Source organism: Rhinopithecus bieti, unplaced genomic scaffold, assembly GCF_001698545.2.
Source record: "Rhinopithecus bieti isolate Rb0 unplaced genomic scaffold, ASM169854v2 scaffold_2574, whole genome shotgun sequence".
Classification (NCBI taxonomy): Eukaryota; Metazoa; Chordata; class Mammalia; order Primates; family Cercopithecidae; genus Rhinopithecus; species Rhinopithecus bieti.
The window spans coordinates 7,558,803-7,579,277 of record NW_016804493.1 but is presented as its reverse complement, the minus strand read 5'-3'; the positions used below and the strand labels follow the sequence as shown (position 1 = coordinate 7,579,277).

The 20,475-nt window shown below is 40.8% G+C and overlaps 1 protein-coding gene and 1 pseudogene across 1 annotated transcript in view; one reads left to right on the top strand and one right to left on the bottom strand.

Moving 5' to 3' along the window:
• PTPN14 (protein tyrosine phosphatase non-receptor type 14) overlaps positions 1-20,475 on the bottom strand; it is a 209,516-nt gene that overhangs the window by 174,705 nt on the left and 14,336 nt on the right. The gene's annotated exons all lie outside the window — the stretch shown is intronic.
• On the top strand, positions 7,898-9,631 carry LOC108527381 (keratin, type I cytoskeletal 18 pseudogene; annotated as a pseudogene).

Here is a 20,475-nt window from a genome sequence, read left to right as displayed (position 1 = left end):
TTTTTTTTTTTGAGATGGAATCTTGCTCTGTCACCCAGGAAGGAGTGCAGGGTGCAACCTCAGCTCACTGCAACCTCTGCCTCCCAGGTTCAAGTGATTCTCCTGCCTCAGCCTCCCAAGTATCTGGGATTACAAGCGTGCACCACCATGCCTGGCTAATTTTTGTATTTTTAGGAGAGACAGGGTTTTACCATGTTGGTCAGGTTGGTCTCAAACTCCTGACCTCGGGTGATCTACCCACCTCGGCCTCCCAAAGTGCTGGGATTACAGGTGAGCCACCATGCCCAGCTGGCTAGATTCTACAGTATGCTACATAAGAGGCAAGAAGGCTTTTGCCAGACAGCTGAGAACTAAAGCACCAATTTTCACATCATTCTATAGGAAAATCAATTCCTCATTGCAAGCTGATTTACAAGTTTTTGAAACTACTTCTCTACGGAGGGGGCTTAGAAGAGGAAACAGTATATTAAGGCAGTAAAAGTGAAGGACACTGGGTGTGGTGGCTCATGCTGTAATCCCAGCTACTTGGGAGGCTGAGGCACTAGGATTGCTTGAGTCCCGGAGTTCAAGACCAGTCTGGGCAACAAAGCAAGACTCTGTCTCTAACAAAAAGGTAAAAATTAGCTAGGCAGGATGCTGCACACCTATAGTCCCAGCTCCTTGGAAGGCTGAGGCAAGAGGATCCCTTGAGACCAGGAGGTCAAGGCTGCAGTGAGCTATATCATGCCAATGCATGCCAGCCTGGGCAACAAAGAGAGACCCTATCTCTTAAAAAAAAAGCGGGGGAGGTGGTGGGTGGAGAAGGATTCAAAATACAATAGGATCAATGGAAAGACAACATATCTCCTGTGAAATGTATTTTTTCAGACTATGCTCCTCTCCAGCAACCTCTAATATATCAGCTATGGCTTCCTATTTCAAAATCCTTCACCCACCTCCCAGTCTTCTCTTTTCTCTTTTGTCTATCACATCCTGTTCTCTAGAGATTTCCAGCCCAGAATTTGAAACACCCCAAATGTCTCAAATTATTTCAAAATAAGTTATGAAACTTTCAAAACAAATTAATGTAGTAAGTGTACACTATAAAGGAATCTGCCACGGCGGGTATCAGAAAACCCAAAACCCTGGAGATCATGTTGCAATTCCTTAAAGGAAGCAAACTGCAGCTCAGGAGAGGCCAAGGAGGTATATATGTAACATATAGCAGTCCCACAAACACTTTAAAGAACTTCGCGGAATCAGCACTAAATCTCTGCGAAGATTCAGAAGTCGGTGCCAGCACTATGACAGAAGGCAACGTTTTGCAGAAGGCAGCGGAGGTACAACAGAATATGTATCTTTTTCCACAGTGGAGCAAAACTTCTGCTAAATTTTACTAAACCTCTTATGCCAATCACTTCCAACCTCTGACAGGACACTTTTTCTAAAATGATCTCAACAACCCTGGTGAACCTCATAAAATGTATCCAAACAAAATTAATTGTAATGTAAACAAATGTAAAACCAAGTATACTGCATACATTACAGTCCCATTTCTCATGGGAAGGGTCAGCTGCGAATGCTAAGATCATTCAAATAACATGAATTATCACTGCAAAATAGAAGTTTAAATTTACTATTTAAATTTGCTACTTGAATCTTTCCTGGACAAAAACAAACGTGGCAACTAGTTTCTTCTGAAGAGTAAACAGCACAGAAGTTTCCTCTTTCACTCTGACCACAAATTCAACCACAGAGTTAAAACAAAAAGTCTTCTAGAAATCACAAATCTGTACAGAGGTGTGCAGCTGGGAACCTTAGGAATCATATTCAACTAAGTTGACGAAGACAAAGAAACTGAGTCATGGGTGGCTAAGTAACTTGCCTAAAACCAAAATAGCTAATTAGTGACTTGGGATTCAGGTTTCTGAAATTCCACAGGTGTGCACTTTCCACTAGACCACATGAGTGAAGATGGGGGATGGTAGGAGGAGGTGCAAAAATTCAAAATGGACTTGGCCCGTTACACATCTGCCCTGAGTAGTTTCATCTTACATGGCCTAAGGGACTCTCAAGGAACAAACTAGAGTCACCTTTTTTTTTTTTTTAAGACAGAGTCTTGAGCTGTCACCCAGGCTGGAGTGCAGTGGCACAATCTCGGCTCACTGCAGCCTTTGCCTCCTGGGTTCCAGCGATTCTCCTGCCTCAGCCTCCTGGGTAGCTGGGATTACAGGCACACACCACCGCGCCCAGTTAATTTTTGTATTTTTAGTAGAGATGGGGTTTCACCATGTTGGCCAGGCTGGTCTTGAACTCCCTGACTTCAGGTGATCCGCCCGCTTCCACCTCCTAAAGGGCTGGGATTACAGGCATGAGCCACCGTGCCTAGCCAAGCTAAAGTCACTTTTAGTGGTGCCTGGGTAGTGTTTTTAGACAATAAAGTGACTAAAATTAATTTGGAGTCAGAGTATACACATACCAACAGTAATTCAAATACCATTCCAAAAGTCACTTTTTGATTTTCTAAAGGTCAGATAAGAATTTAAGGAAAAATGCCATTTGAATGTATTCAATTACCAATAAAATACACACTCCAAGGAGACTGACTACCCTTAGAATCTGTTAAGTAAGGCCTCAAGGTCCCCAGATAGTTAAAAGAAAAAAAAAATAGAAAAAGAGAGATAGCTCTGATAGAAAAAAAAAAAAAAACAGTTCTTAGAGCACCACAACCACAGCAATGAAAGGAACCCAAGATTATATCCAAGTACTGACTGGCCCAAACACAGCAGAGAAGAAGAGGCATTCTGATTATCAAAGTGCTTGAAAAGTCCAGGTTTAATTTAGGTTTGAGATGTGTGGAAGAAGTGATGAGACAGAAAAGAGGAAAAAATAGAAAACCAGAGGAGAGCTAAGAAAGTCATGAAGTGGTAAAGAGAGCAGGTGGGCCGGGCGTGGTGGCTCATGCCTGTAATCCCAGCACTGTGGGAGGCCAAGGTGGGTGGATCGCTTGAGGTTGGTAGTTTGAGACCAGCCTGACCAACATTGAGAAACCATGTCTCTACTAAAAATATAAAATTAGCTGGGCTTGGTGGCGCACACCTGTAATCCCAGCTACTGGGGAGGCTGAGGCAGAAAAATCACATGAACCTGGGAGGCAGAGGTTGCAATGAGCCAAGATCACACCATTGCATTCCAGCGTGGGCAACAAGAGCAAAACTCCATCTCTCCAAAAAAAAAAAAAAAAAAAAAAAAAAAGAGCAGGTGATATATGTAAGGAGGGAAAGGCGAGAAGGTGCGGATCTCAGAGCCTTGGCAGGAAAGCCCCCGTCTTCAGCAGAGGTAAGCTCTGGTCAAGACATATGCATTAGACCAGATGGTAAAGGACATTTGGAGGTTTCTGTCTGGGTGCAGGTAGAGGTTTCTATAGAATATATTGGGGCTATACTTTTGCTCTCCCTGTTTCAGAACTTGATCTTATGCATTCGATCAGGAGTGACCAATGCCAACTTTGAAATTTATACTGAGAAGCCCTAATTCTCAAGGGGACTCAGCTCATTCTTAACCCAAAAGACCTAGTATCTGGGGAAATCACTTCAGAATTCAAACATTCTGAATAAAGGGATTTAATCACCCTAACCATTGTAACGAAAGGAGGATAGGCTTGAAGCATGTATCAATATTTCCACTGCCAGTTCAGAGTCTTCTCTAAAACTTAATTATATATTTTTTAACAATTTCTTTTTTAGCATCCCTTTCTATTAACCAAAAACTTCTTTGACATAACAGTGCTTCCTCTTACTTCCGAGATTCTGAACAGTCATGTGGCTAAAATATGGACTGGATCTCAGACTAATGCAGAAATGCATGCTGAGGAACACACACCTAGTCAAACACAATCAAGTAGAAAAATCTACAAGGTGGTGGGGAAAGCAGGTAAGCTGAACTTGCAGACCATCGGCCAAATGCAGTCTGGTGGTTTTAAAATGTTTTTCTCTTCACAGCTTTTTTACTAAAAGTCTGTAAGGAATGTTTAAACATCAGTAAGATACACAGAAAGATGAACGGTTACAATATTGAAAATAGTAACACTGATAAGCACTTCTCTCTACAGCTTCTCTCTAAAGTCACTTCTCTTTAAAGTCAAAAGTTACTGAGCACCTACCAAGGATCAAAAATGCAATAAGACACTCTCACTTTAAGTCATCAATATCTTAATAAATATTTAATATTTGTGTACAAAACAAAACCGTGACTAAATACAGCCTTGCCAATTATAAAATCTGGCAGTATATAAGCTGGACAATACTTGGAAGAGAAGTTTTGGCAACAAAGAACATAAAAATGTACATGTTATTTTATTTTAAGCATTAAACCTACTCCTGGGAATTCAACCCAAAGGAATAACTGGAAAGAAAAAAGACACTGTATGTACAAAGACATTAATGGTATTTTATTGGTAATAGCCAAACAAACACCTGGAAACAACCCAAATAGTCAACAAACGGAAACTGTTAATTATAACATACTACTCAATGAGCTCTACATCCATTAACATTATATTAAGAATATGTAGCAACAGAGAAAAGCGTGACTAATAAGATAAACGGGAAGAAAAGCAGAACAAAGTACTCTCACAATATACTGTTCTATTTGAGTATTATTCTAAATATATGACATGATTACAGTTATATAATAGAAAGTTTAGAACTAATATATAAAAATGCTGTGGATATACTTGAGTGGTAGGGTAACTGGTTTTAATATTCTTGAGATATTTTAAGAGGTATGGGGGCCGGGCACAGTGGCTCATGCCTCTAATGCCAGCGCTTTGGGAGGCTGAGGTGGGCGGATCACTGGAGGTCAGGAGTTCAAGACCAGCTTGGCCAATATCGTGAAACCCCGCCTCTACTAAAAATACAAAACTTAGCCAGGTGTGGTGGTGCATGCCTATAATCCCAGCTACTCAGGAGACTGAGGCATAAGAATCACTTAAATCTGGGAGGTGGAGGTTGCAGTGAGCCAAGATCACGCCACTGCACTCCAGCCTGGATGACAGAGTGAGACTCCATCTAAAAATAATAATAATAAAAATTGAGGTACAGTTGTTTTAAAAAATGGGCTTCAGCTTGATGATACTAGCCACAGCCTATGTAAGTCAAAAAGATGAGGCCGGGCATGGTGGCTCACACCAGTAGTTCTAAGACTTTGGGAGGCCAAGGTGGGAAAATTAATTGAAGCCAGGAGTTTGAGACCAGCCCAGGGAATATAGCAAGATCCTCATCTCTGACAAAAAAAAAAATTAAAAATTAAAAAATTTAGCTGTGTGTGGTAGTGCATGCCTGTAGCCCCAGCTACACAGGAAGCTGAGGTGGAAGGATCACTTAAGCCCAGGAGTTCTAGGCTGCAGTGAACCATGGTCACACCACTATACTCTAGCCTGGGCATGACAAAGTGAGACCCTGTCTCTCTGCCAAAAATAGTCAAGAAGATGGGTCCTAATCACTATGTCACAGATACCTGACCAAAAGTGTGTGTTTCAGAGACCAAGGTCTTCAAAGCAGCGGAGTGAAGGAGAAAAGATGATTGGTCACACAGCAAGTTGGGTATCTATTTGACAACTGAGTACACTAGCAAAATAGAGTGTGCTGCACAGGTTTTCCTTCTACAGAGACATGGGAGAAATTAACAGAGTTTTGACTACCATCCTTCTTATAAACAACCTCTAACAACTTGTGGACATCAACAAACACGTGCTGGGGACGGTGGCTCATGCCTATAATCCCAGCACTTTGGGAGACTGAGGCAGGCAGATCATTTGACGCCAGGAGTTTGAGACCAGCCTGGCCAACATGGCAAAACCCCATCTCTGCTAAGAATACAAAAGTTAGCCGGGCATGGTGGCACATGCCTTTAGTCTCGACTACTTGGGAGGCTGAAGCATGAGAATCGCTTGAACCTGGGAGGTGGAGGTTGCAGTGAGCCGAAGTGGCACCACTGTACTCCAGCCTGGGCGAAAGAGCTAGACTCTGTCTCAATAAAAAGTACTAACCACTATATGACAATGGATTCTAAAGAACCACAAATTTGCCATATGTTTTAAAAAGCTATTCCTTGCATTGAACATTCACTGTTGGTGATGGATAAATCTCTACTTAAGAAAAAGAGAGCTGACTGTACATACCTCATAGATGCAGGCATGTTAAAACAGACTGACAGTCACAGGCCTTCTTAGGTCAACAACTACAACATACTGTCTGTTAATTACCCATCAGGTTAGGCCATAAGCAGATTTCACCGGTAGGCCAACATTCAGGCTAGGAGGGAAGAAAAAAGGAATGGAAGGAAAATGCAAGAGAAAGGAGAAAGTACTAGGGAGTGAACACGGTAACACTAACTCTTTAGGGGTAACACTAACTCTTTAGGGGCAACACAGTGCAGGGTCCCATAAGTGACCAACCCCTAACCAAAAAGCTCTATAAATCTATAATACTTCTTTCTTCTTTGTTTTTTTTTTTTTATTTTTATTTTTTGAGACAGGGTCTCCTTCAGTCACCCAGGCTGGTGTGCATCAGTGGTAGGATCTCAGCTTACAGCAACCTCTGCCTCCAAGGCTCAAGCGATCCTCCCACCTCAGTCTCTAGAGTAGCTGGGACTACAGGGGTGCACCACCATGCCTGGCTACTTTTTGTATTTTTTGTAGAGACGTGGTTTCGCCATGTTGCCCAGGCCAGTCTCGAATTCCTGGGCTCAAGCAATCCACCCACATTGACCTCCCAAAGTGCTGGGATCACAGGCATGCACCATGGTGCCTGGCCTTATAATACATTTTACACCCTTAGCCTCAACTCTCCCAAAATAAATAATTCAGAGAAGGAGAATATATTCCAAAGATAAGCACTCCTTTTGTTGTCAAAACTATTAGCAGTTTATGAAAATATTTACAATGGGCATGACAACCTTTAAGAATTCAGTAGTAACACTCTTTTTATAAATTCGGCCAAGATATCTAACAACTCAATACAAACAAGCATCCTATTTTACTGCACTAATATTTAAAAGCTTTTATTCTGTAATTACTTAACTTCTATATTAATATAAAACACCCTCATTCCCATTTACTCTGAACATCAGTACCAACTTTTCCCCAAATATTTACCTCTGAAAAAATCAAAACTTCATAAATCAATGAGTCCTCACCTTTCAAAAGAAATTTGCAATGAATTCCAGGGAGACTCATATAAAATAAACTGAAATAGAAATAAAATCCATTCCAGGAAAAAAAAATCCAAAGACTTTCATAGTAAATCTATTCAAGTTCATATTTCTTCAACACTAATCCGAGTCTTAATAGTCACATCATTAATACTCTTAATACTCACATTTTTAACATTCTGCCGCCAGCGACTACTACTGTTCAAATAAACTCTGGTTCACACACTGATGTCTGCTTCACACATCAACTTGCTTCTCCCACACTTGCACTTGCTTCCCACAGAGTTGTAATAATTTCTTACAAGTTTTACCAGGCTGTGTCCCAAAATAAAGAGAATGGCTTCTTCCGTTCTGAGGATTTTTGACATTTCTCCGCCAAATGAGGCAGGAGGCATTTGCACTTCAATAGTAGTTTCAAGACCCAACTATCATTTCCAAAACCCATCTCTACATCCCAGCCTAACACACACACACACACACACCCACACACACACACACACACACACGCACATTCTCTGCCTATTCTGCCAAAGGACTCTGAATTGAGTGGCCTGAAGATTTCTCATGTCTGCCCTGCAAGTCTTCTTGCCCCTGCTGTGAAGTCTCAGAGCCTTAAATGAGGAAATATAACCCAGGATATTTATGGGTCTGTCTAGACACCATTATTTCTAAGCAGAAGCCACAGACAAGTGTAACAGCAGGCAACATGACACTCGTAAGGTAAACCAAATGAGAGGATACAGTCAGTAATAAAAGGTTTTCATTTACAGTTTGTGGGGGGAAGCTTTAGGAAAGACAAGTTCTTATGTTTCAGGTGGTATTTTGTATGTAAACCATATGTCAATAGGCAATTCCGAAAACCATGGAATTAAAGTCATCCAATATTAAGCAACAGGGCAATAAATAAATTCCCTCGTAAGACTTTCAAATATGAAACAAAACTCAGCCATCTGAGCAGGTTTGACCACTCGCTCAGTTCTGTAGTGATAATTACTATGATTTGATTTGAGATAAAAGTTATAAAACCTTATATCAAGCATGTTTTGTTTTTACTTTTTCACTGTCTTATTTTAATGTCAGAATAAATATGTATTGAAGTAGTAGCATACTGAGGTTGTCAGCAAAGCCTGGGTCCTTCCTCTCACTCTCCTCCCCGGACAGCATGAGTTTCACCACTTGCTCCACCTTCTCCACCAATTACCAGTCCCTGGGCTCCATCCAGCCGCCCAGCTGGTCAACAGCATAGCCAGAATCTATGCAGGTGCCCAGGGCTCTGGTTTTCGGATCTCTGTGTCCTGCTCCACTAGCTTCTGGGATGGTTTGGGGTCCAGGGGCCTGGCCACAGGGATGGCTGGGCATCTGGCAGGAATAGGAGGCATCCAGAACGAGAGGGAGACCATGCAAAGCCTGAAAGACCTCCTGGCCTTCTACCTGGACAGGCTGAGGAGCCTGAAAATTGAGAACTGGAGGCTGGAAAGCAAAATCTGGGAGCACCTGGAGAAGAAGGAACCCCAGGTCAGAGACTGGAGGCCATTACTTCAAGACCATCGAGGACCTGAGGACTCAGATCTTAGCAAATACTGTGGACAATGCCTGCATTGTTCTGCAGATTGACAATGCCTGTCTTGCTGCTGATGACTTTAGAGTCAAGTATGAGACAGAGTTAGCCATGCGCCAGTCTGTGGAGAGCGACATTATGGGCTCCACAAGGTCACTGATGACACCAATGTCACTTGGCCGCAGCTAGAGACAGAGATCAAGGCTCTCAAGGAGGACCTGCTCTTCATGAAGAACCACAAAGACGAACTAAAAGGCCTACAAGCCCAGACTGCCAGCTCTGGGTTGACCATGGAGGTAGATGCCCCCAAATCTCAGGACCTCGCCAAGATCATGGCAGACTTCTGGGCCCAACATGACGAGCTGGCTCAGAAGAACTGAGAGGAGCTAGACAAGTGCTGGTCTCAGAGGATTGAGGAGAGCACCACAGTGGTCATAATGCAGGCCGCCAAGGTTGGAGCTGCTGAGATGATGCTCACAGAGCTGAGACATACAGTCCAGTCCTTGGAGATCGACCTGGACTCCATAAAAAATCTGAAGACCACCTTGAAGAACAGCCTGAGGAAGGTGGAGGTCCACTACACCCTGCAGATGGAGCAGCTCAACGGGATCCTGCTGCACCTGGCATCAGAGCTGGCACAGACCCAGGAAGAGGGGTGGCGCCAGGCCCAGGAGTGCGAGGTCCTGCTGAACATCAAGGTCAGCCGGAGGCTAGGATCACCACCTACCGCTGCCTGCTGGAAGACGGTGAGGACTTCAATCTTCAATCTTGGTGATGGACAGCAGCAACTCCATGCAAACCATTCAAAAGCCCCCCCCCCGCCACAAAGTGAGTGGCAAAGTGGTGTCTGAGACCAACACCACCAAAGTTCTGAGACATTAAGCCAGCAGAAGCAGGGTACCCTTTGGGGAGCAGGAGGCCAATAAAAAGCTCAGTGGTTTAAGAAAAAAAAAAAAAGGTCGGGTGAGGTGGCTCACGCTTGTAATCCCAGGACTTTGGGAGGCCGAGGAGGGCAGATCACGAGGTCAGGAGATTGAGACCATCCTGGCTAACATGGTGAAACCCGTCTCTACTAAAAACACAAAAACAAAAAATTAGCCAGGCTTGGTGGTGGGCGCCTGTAGTCCCAGCTGCTCGGAGGCTGAGGTGGGAGAATGGCGTGAACCCAGGAGGCGGAGCTTGCAGTGAGCCAAGACTGCACCACTGCACTGTAGCCTGGGCGACAGAGTGAGACTCCGTCTCAAAAGAAAAAAAAAAAGTACTATATTGAGAAAAATATGGGGCCAAGAAAACAAGGAGGATGAAAATGAGGGGTTTTTTTTTGTATTTTTTAATGACTTTCAAAACAAGGTAAGAAAATTATAAGTGGCTCTTGTTTTATTCAATGTAATAGATCAATAATATAATTAGTTCTAAATATTTTTTAAATACCATCATTCGTAATTACAAAAATTAAATGGTGAGCAATTATGAAATTAACAAAATGAAAATTTCAAAACCAGCACTAGCAGGATGTGAGGAAAGTTGTAAACTTAAAGATTGATGATGGTGCTATAAGCTGATAGTCTTTCCAGGGAGCAATCTGGCCATAGGTAACAAGATCTACAAGCAATTCATGCCTCTAACCCACAGAACCTACCTTGGAAACTAAAACCTAATGAAATACTCTCCAAGTAAAATAAATGTAATTTGTTCATCAATGTTTATAGTGATGCTTTTTGTAATAGTTAAAATTGGGGAAAATCCGAGTATCAAGCCACAGGAGAATGGTTAAATAACCAATCGTGGTATAATAAAAGATGGAATTACTGATCCCGAATCTTTGCTCCCTTCCTATAACATATCCCATCCAGTTCCCTGTGACTTGTCTGGGAATCACATGGGATGAGTGGAAGTCCTCAACCCAGTGATTCTAGGCTTGGTCATGTGATATACTTTGGCCAATGGGATGTGAAGAGACAATCTATTCACCATTCCCTCGCACAACAGCTTTCAATGCAGTTACATGCTTCTCATGTACACTACCACTCTCAGCCATGGGAACAGCATGTCTGAGATAGGGGCTGTCCTTCAGGCTATATCCCTGAGTGAGAGGACACCATGGAGCTGAACTGAGCCCAGTCAAGCCTCCAAGCCTACCAATAGCACTCACATAACACAGTCAAAAAATAAATGTTTGTTGTTATAAGCCAGCAAGATGTTGGAACCTTTTCTGTTACCATAGCAAAAGCTCACAATACAACAGTTAGTTTGATGACAACAACCTGTCATCAAAACATGACAAGTTATATAGTAGCGGATATAGCAAACATATATTTGAAATACGCTCACGAAAAAGTAGAATAAAAAATAATAGGTAGACACAAAAGATATCGATATAAAGCAAGCCAATGAGTACCAGAAATTAATTGAAAATGATATAATCATTTATAATTATTTTTGTCAATGAAGTATGTGTTTATACTTCATCTGCACCTACATCTACAATGCCACATCTTTTAATTCCTGTTTAGATGCTACCTCTTTATAAGCACATTTTTCAGCAATTCTGTACATACCATACTCATAACAGAAATATTTCTATCCAACACACTTTGTCTGCTTCAATGACATAAAGATTACTGAACACTTATCACAAAAGTAAATCTAGTGCAAAGGTTACTATTCAACCTTTCACATGTATGATTTAGGGTTCAACAATTCTTTCGTCAGATTATAAAGAAGGCAACTGTAAAAAACAGACAAAAGCAAGAGTTAGAAGAAAGTATTTGCGGCCGGGCGCGGTGGCTCAAGCCGGTAATCCCAGCACTCTGGGAGGCCGAGACGGGCAGAGCACAAGGTCAGGAGATCGAGACCATCCTGGCTAACATGGTGAAACCCCGTCTCTACTAAAAAATACAAAAAACTAGCCGGTCAAGGTGGCGGGTGCCTGTAGTCCCAGCTACTCGGGAGGCTGAGGCAGGAGAATGGCGTAAACCCGGGAGGCGGAGCTTGCAGTGAGCTGAGATCCAGCCACTGCACTCCAGCCTGGTCGACAGAGTGAGACTCCACCTCAAAAAAAAAAAAAAAAGAAGAAGAAAGTATTTGCTGGGCTGGGTGTGGTGGCTCACACCTGTAATCCCAGCACTTTGGGAGGCTGAGGAGGGTGGGTCACCTGACGTCAGATATTGGAGACCAGCCTGGCCAACATAGTGAAACCCCATCTCTACTAAAAAATACAAAAAATTAGCCAGGCCTGGTGGCTCATGCCTGTAATCCCAGCTACTCACGAGGCTGAGGCAGGAGAATTGCTTGAACCTGGGAAGTGGAGGTTGCAGTGAGCCAAGATCATGCCATTGCACTCCAGCCTGGGCAACAGAGTGAGACTCCATCTCAAAAAAAAAAAAAAAGTATTTGCTGGGATAATCCACTTGCTTGTCATCAAACATTGTATGAAAGCAAGATCTCAAAGACCCTCACCTATCTGAGGGTAAAGCTGTGTTGCCAATAAATTTATCTTTATGACCTATGTTAGAAATTCCATTGCATCTGTATGATTCAAGAATCACAAAAATGTTCACTATATCTCACTCATAATTTATCCTAAAATAAATTCAACAGCAAAAAAATTATTAATGTGAATCATCTTTACTATCATCTTCTATGCGACAGCAAGAAATGTAAAATGTGTATACTTCCAATAATAACAACAACAAAAAAAGGCCAGGTATGGTGGCTCACACCTATAATCCCAGCATTTTGGAAGGCCAAGGGGGGGCGGGGGGAGATCACTTGGGGCCAGGAGTTTGAGACTAGCCTGGGAAACATGATGAAACCTGTCACTACGAAAAATAAAAAAATTTGGCAGAGCATGTTGGCATATACCCATAGTCTTAGCTACTCAAGAGGCTGAGGTGGAAGGATTGCTTGAGCCCAGGAATTCAAGGTTGCAGTGAGCTATAATCACACCACTGTACTCCAGCCTAGGCAACAGAGCAAGACCTTGTCTTTAAAAAATTAATTAATTGGTTTTTTAAAAAATATTAAGAGGATTTATAGTATATCAATTGAAAAGATGCTACAAATATTAGTTATTAAGACCACAAGTTAACTGAGCATGGTGGCTCACACCTATAATCCCAGCACTTTGGGAGGCTGAGATAGGAGGATCACTTGAGCCCAAGAGTTCAAGACCAGCCTGCGTAACCTAGCGATACTCTGTCTCTACAAAAAAATTAAAAATTAGCTGGGCATGGTAGCACATGCCTGTATCCCTAGCTACTCAGGAGGCTGAGGTAGGAGGATCTCAAGATCTTGTCTCAAAAAAATAAAAAGAATACAGAAATTATGTATATATTATGAAGGAGTGTATAAAATTACGACTATGAAGTTATGTCTATATATGAACATTAACTATTAGATTGATGTCAACGTAATTGTGGGTTTTGCCATTACTTTTAACAGCAAAAACTGTGATTACTTTTGCACTAACCTATAAAAAACATGAAAAAAAATTTAAATAGCCGGTCATAGGTTTGTGGCTAAGTTTATACCAATTTTTAGACACGTTAATACACTGAGAGAAAAAATGCCTAATATTTGTATTTACAAAATCTGTACTTGCTATGAAATATACCCACATCTCTCAGTTACAAAAGAATCTGAAGTATGCTTCAAGTTTCTAAAAACAATTTCTGTTAAATATCTTTCTAATTAGGACAACCGTGAGTTAGTAAATGGAACACGTTCAGTTTGATTTTTTATCATTTCCTGATAACTGGAGCTCATTCCTGGAACATCAATGGTTTTTACTATATTCCCTAATTTAAAGATGATGCCTTTCACTGCTGGAGAAAATAATGGGCACCCCCAGTAGATACTAATGAGCAGAAGGGCTGCTGTAGATCAGGTCTAGGTAATGTTTTCCTTTCTGCCTTCGAGAAGTGGTGATGAAGGGTAGATATAAGCACAAGCTCTGGATTCATGCCCAGATTTGACACTAGGCTCCATCATTCACTAGTATTTGCATGCCATGACGTTACATACCTAACTAGTATTTATTTACTAGCTGTAGGATCTTGTGCAAGTTACTTAGCCTTTCTAACCCGAGTCGTCTTATCTATAATAGGCCAACGACAGTGCTTACTTCACAGGGTTGTTGTAAGGATCAAGAAAGATAATCCACTTAAAGTGCTGGACAAAGCACTTGCACATGGTAAGTACTGCAGTAACTAAATGCCAATTAATATTAGTCTCTCTCTGCTGGTCGTCGAGGTGTCATCAGGCTTACATCTCACCATCGCCTATAACTACTTTTACTTTCTGTCTCTAACCATTTTCCTCCAGTCCCCTTAGGCATCACTGAAGAACTAGGGCACCTAAGAGTAGTCTGATAACCATCTATGATGGTGCTGTCCAAAGGAAATATAATGTGAGCCACAAATGCAAGCCACATATGTAATTGTCGATTCCCCTGTAGTCACATAGAAAAGCAAATCAAGACAGGTGAAATTAATTTTGACAACAGATTTATCTCAATATACACAAAATATTATGTCAACATATAATAAAAAAAATAAGATATTTTACATTTTTTTTTTTGATACCAAGTCTTCAAGGTCCCGTGTGTATTTGACACTGACAGCAATATCCCAATTCCGACTAGCCACATTTCAAATGCTAAACAGCCACATGGGGTTAAAGGCTACGTTATTAGTTGCTGATTCTTTTCAAGATTATGACCACAGAAAAACATCTCCACTTTCAAAAACATCAAACTGCATTTATTAAACAAGCTGATGGATAGACAAAAGGAAAGAATGAATGGAAGGAGGAAGGAACACATGTACTTGACCTACACAGACTTCTGAGCCTGACGTGGTGGTTAAGAACTTGGGCTATGGACATCCCATTATTGGGCACATACTCAAAGGATTATAAACCATGCTGCTATAAAGACACATGCACACGTATGTTTATTGTGGCACTATTCACAATAGCAAAGACGTGGAACCAACCCAAATGTTCATCAATAATACACTGGATTAAGAAAATGTGGCACATACACACCATGGAATACTATGAAGCCATAAAAAAGGATGAGTTCATGTCCTTTGGAGGGACATGGATGAAGCTCGAAACCTTCAGTCTGAGCAAACTATCGCAAGGACAGAAAACCAAACAACGCATGTTCTCACTCATATGTGGGAACTGAACAATGAGAACCCTTGGACACAGGGTGGGGAACATCACACACCCGGGCCTGTCATGGTGTGTGGGGAGGTGGGAGGGATAGCATTAGGAGATATACCTAATGTANACACATGCACACGTATGTTTATTGTGGCACTATTCACAATAGCAAAGACGTGGAACCAACCCAAATGTTCATCAATAATACACTGGATTAAGAAAATGTGGCACATACACACCATGGAATACTATGAAGCCATAAAAAAGGATGAGTTCATGTCCTTTGGAGGGACATGGATGAAGCTCGAAACCTTCAGTCTGAGCAAACTATCGCAAGGACAGAAAACCAAACAACGCATGTTCTCACTCATATGTGGGAACTGAACAATGAGAACCCTTGGACACAGGGTGGGGAACATCACACACCCGGGCCTGTCATGGTGTGTGGGGAGGTGGGAGGGATAGCATTAGGAGATATACCTAATGTAAATGATGAGTTAACGGGTGCAGCACACCAACATGGCACATATATACATATGTAACAAACCTGCACATTGTGCATATGTACCCTACAACTTAAAGTATAATGAAAAATAAAAAATAAATAAAAAAGAACTTGGGCTGTGGAATCAGAGAGAACGGGTTCATGTGCCACTTATTCCACTTATTAGCTATGAGAACTGAGCAAATAACTTCTTTAATTCTCACATTTCTCAAGGATAAACTATAGATAAAAACAACATCTCTTTCATAATGTTGTTACAAGTTTAAAGGTTATAGCAGAGAGGGGGTTTCTATACATAAAGCTTTGCTGTATAAAAGGCCAAAGATGGGAGTGGGGAAAACTGATGAAGAGAATACTGAACAAATTAGCTTGACATAACTAAAAAGGCCATGGTGGGGAAAAGCTGTTCATATTATTTATATTCACAATGCCTGTTACGTGCCCAATTACACAAAACAATTTGAACAGAGGCAGCTATTAATAAAATAATTGCAATGGCATTTCTAAAGCTCTCAGTGGCTTACACCTCCCTAGCCTGCTTGCTTGCTTGCTTCTTGGCAGTATTCTAAGTAAGTGGGGGAGACGGAGGGCTGAAGGCCAGAATTTGCAGAACCAAGATTTTTCCGTAGTGTATATATTATTATTAATCACATTTTCTAGCCTCCATAAGCCAGACAAATGGATATCTCTGAATCTTTCTTTGAAGGATGAGATTGCCACAGTGCCTCAAATTTAAACTGAACATTACTCTTCAATGTACCATAAAGACAAAAAATTAAACTAAATGCTTACTGCTCTTTAAACTTTTCTTGAAAATTGGTTTTGTGAATAATTCCTGATATTTTGCTTTGAATTTGCTCTTGTTACATGCTACAAAACACAAAAGTCTAGCTATTTAAAAAATTAAAGTTAATTCTGGTCTGCTAATGATGACTTTAAATGTTTAATCATTTTAACGATCCAAGTCACTACATGGTCTAAATTAGATGCTGAGTTTCTTAAAGACCACAAACATGTCTTCTCTATTCCAGGTACCTTCTAAACCAAGATTTCTCTGGTAGGTATTCCATTTACTGTTAATGCCCTTCCATATTACAGGTGTCCCATAATATAGATTTTTTTTTTTAAAGATTCTTACTAAAATGAGTTTAGCTTTGAAACATTTTCATTTACAGCAGAACTTCTCAGAGCCTTTAATATGTCAACATACACAGATTTCAAAGTACTGTGCTGAGTCACTATTATAGTTTTATCATCTACAAATGAGAAAAAAATGCAAACCAAGAACCAAACAATAAGGAGATAGCCTAATTGCCCCATGGAAATAGGTGGTCTTTACATTTCTGGCCTGATGTGCTGCTCACTGTGCATTTCTCTCTTTTATCATACCCAAAAATATATTAATGTTGAACACACATATATGGTAATTAATCTATCAGAATCTTCCAAACTAATTCATTCCAAAGGAATAATTTATTATTATTTGAGCAAATTTATTCCAAAGGAAGGAAGGGAAGAAGGGGGAGGAGGTAGGAGTGAAAAAGAGAATAAAGAAGAGGGAGGAGGGAAGAGGGGCGGAGGGAGGAAACCAGTTTGAATAACTACTAAATATTGCTGCATATTCATGGACAAAGCTAAAATTCCTAAACACTTTCATAAGGATGAAGGGGTACAAAGTACACACTCATACCTAACCTGGCACTCAGAAAACAAGCCTCATTTTAAAAACAACCAAACAGCTGCTCAGCAGAAGCACTGCACAAATCATCCTCTCCAGCCTTTATTTTTAGACCCTTCTTAAGTAAAACAATAATTTTCTAAAGAATATAATTAAGACTGGTAGATGTCCTTTCATTATTTTGGAGTTTTAATTTGTTTCACATCAGTTTCATTTTTCCCCTCATAAATCACATAATTATATAATATTCCATAAGAAATTCCTTACCTTTGAATAAAAGAATATCTATGATCTTTTAAAATGTACTGATTGAAAAGCACAATCCACCCAGGATATTAGTCATTATAACCCACGGATTTAAACACACAGGGAGTCTAAAAGTCAGCCCCATTTTTCAAATGATAAATTGAAGACTTGTTTATATGTCAAAAAATGTGCACCTTCATCATCTAAAGCACATTTTACAAAATGTATAATGCAAAAGAATAGGCCTAATAGATCACAGTATTTCCTGGGCAGAAGGGAATGCTAATTGCCTCCTGGAGTCTTAAATGAAACCTAATTGCTGGCTTGAGCTGTCACCACTGACCCTGGTAACAGACTGGTGCACTCTTCATAAACCTAATACAGCATAATCCTCCTTTATTATGGTTATTACAGCTCTTCAAGGGGACATGTCTACCACAAAAATAAACTCTGCAGCTTCTCCTCTAAATGGAGGTGTCACTTCTCCACCCCAGAACAAGCAGCGCTGATGGCAGAAATCACTCTGTACAAGTGGTACCACTTCGCAGCCTACAGCTGCTTCCCAACTGGGACTCACACACATCCACAGATACTATTACAGAAACCATGAAGCTACTCCATGGCGATAGGGGAAAAGAGAGGACGAGGAGCATGAACAGCTATTTATTTATTTAAAAACAAATCCACCACCATAAAGCAAATGGGAAAAGCAGAAGAAGAGTATGTAATACAAATCATGGGTTTGAGCTAGGAAATCCATGTGTAAATCCATTAGATTTACAAACAAAATTTCAGATACTGAACCCAAGAAATATTCCTTTCAATCTGTTTTGAAGTTTTTTTGGACACACTCTTAAAAAATTACTTCAGTTAAAAACATTTCTCTTATATCTCTTACTCATCAATTCCCTAAACATTTATTGAACATGTACTCTGCATCAGATGCCATAAACCCAAGGATAAATAAATTACAAAATGTCTCCAAAAGTGTGAAAATAAGCAAACAGTACAGTACTATAGGAAGGTAGAGAAGATGACAATGCTAATGTAACTATTATTAGGGATATTATTATCCCTAATAATGAAAAGGGAACATCAGATAAAACCTCCAAAAAAGACATAGAAATCACATAAACATTAAAGAATCAGAAAGATTACTATGTGATCAGATGTAAAAAAGAACTGGAGTGGGGGCAGGAAGTAACAATAACAGCATGAGTCAAAGCAACAAGGTTTCAACCCTGAGAAATGTTTGGAGAAGGTTCACAGGGACCCAAGAGATGTTTAGGTGAGAGGCCAGACAAGGCTAGGAATTTAGGTGCCATCAAGAGCTATCCAGAGCCCTGACTGTGTTCACATCTGATCTCACCTGCCCTTCCCTCCCACATCCCTGAGTGTGAGAGATTGAGAGTTGAGGGGTTAGTTTCTTGATCTTGTCCAAATTTAGTGAAATGTAGAAGTCAACTAGGCCAATGACGGAATTAAATGTAAACTCCAAGAGGGCTTTCACAGTCCACAGGGTTCCAGTGACTTGGGTAACAGATGTTATTCTTAGCTCATCTGTTACGTGATGGTGATTTACCTGTCCATTTCCTACCCAAAAGCACATCAGAAAGCATTATTTAGAGAAAACCACTTTACATTGTCGTTAAACTCCTGATTGCTGCTCTTAAGAATATGTACATATGTATTCATGGGAACATTTTTTTCTCAATATGTGTATGATTCGCTTATTGTATTGTGCTGAGTGAGCTCGTGTGTGCTTCAGACAAAAATAAATGAGACTTTCTGCTTACATTTTTAAAAAAGAGCTATGCAGAGCCTTGAGTGTTCTGCTAGAGTGTGTACTTTAATCATAAGCAGTTTTTAAAATGAAATATTTTAGAAGGGAGACTGTAATAAACACACGTTTCCATCACTTAGCTTAGGAAACAAAACAGAATCACATGTCCGTCCTCACCTCCACCCCTGCCCACCATACCTTGTATTTCGTGTCTATCCTTCTGGTATTTCCTTGTACCTTTACTACATACACACACACACATATGTAGGTATGTTATATGTACACACACATATATGTATGCATGTATGTTATATATATAGTAAAGGTAAAAAGAAAATGTGTGTGTGCACATGTGTGTGTGTGTGTAAACAATATATGGTGGCAAGAAAGATTTTAAGCAGGAGAGTTAAAATATCAGACGTATCTTAGAAAAGATTCTAGCATAGAAGGTAGACTGGTGCCCGCACCAAGAGAGGAGACAGCTTACACAAAGTGGTGCCACAACAGGTGTCTGTCATGACACAGGAAGGGCAGCCTCAGCCTCACAGGGTATTCTTAAGCAAGGGGCAGGCGGACATGCATGAACAGTTACACGGAGGGACGTGATGGAGTGAAGCAGTGGCAGTTCCCAGGCAGCTGACAGGCCAATGAGGGGATGAGGCAGGTTAACCAGGACACAGAGCACAGTGAGGTCAATGCCAAGGCCAGAACGGCAAGGGGCCTGACCCAGAGAGCGATTAGGGAAGGCTGCCCAGAGAAAGTGGTATTGAAGGAGGGCTCGGAGGGATGGTTTTGATAGGCAATGATGAGTGTTAGGACTCTTAGGCAAGGAAACAGCACCATATTAGGTGGAAAATGACTGGGCCTGTTCAGGAAACACCTGCAGTTTGGCATAACCCTGAGGAATAGCGGAACATAAATCTGAAGAAATCAGAGGCCCACCTGGGAATCATTTGTGGAGAACCTTCAACATCAAGCTGAAGTATATACGTAATTCATGACAAATTCACTTTCATGACCATGAAATCTGCCTTAATCCCTTTAACTTAGGAACTAAAATAATGGTGAGAGCCAAGCTTGTGATTTGGGGGGGGGGGATATCAATGATATCACCGCTGCTTATTATAGTTCTATAAGTAGAAAGGGCTGTCTTGGATATGAGTGAGCTGGCAAATCTGCCTTGACATGGTGTCATGGGGTCTCGCCATCTTTCTCTTACTGTAAAACTAGTAACTTTGAGTTTGAATAATGGGGATGCGGCCTTTTCTCTTTTATATATCATACAAAAGAAAATAATGCATAGGAAGGAAATTAAGTATATTCTATTTTCTTTTTTTTTTTTT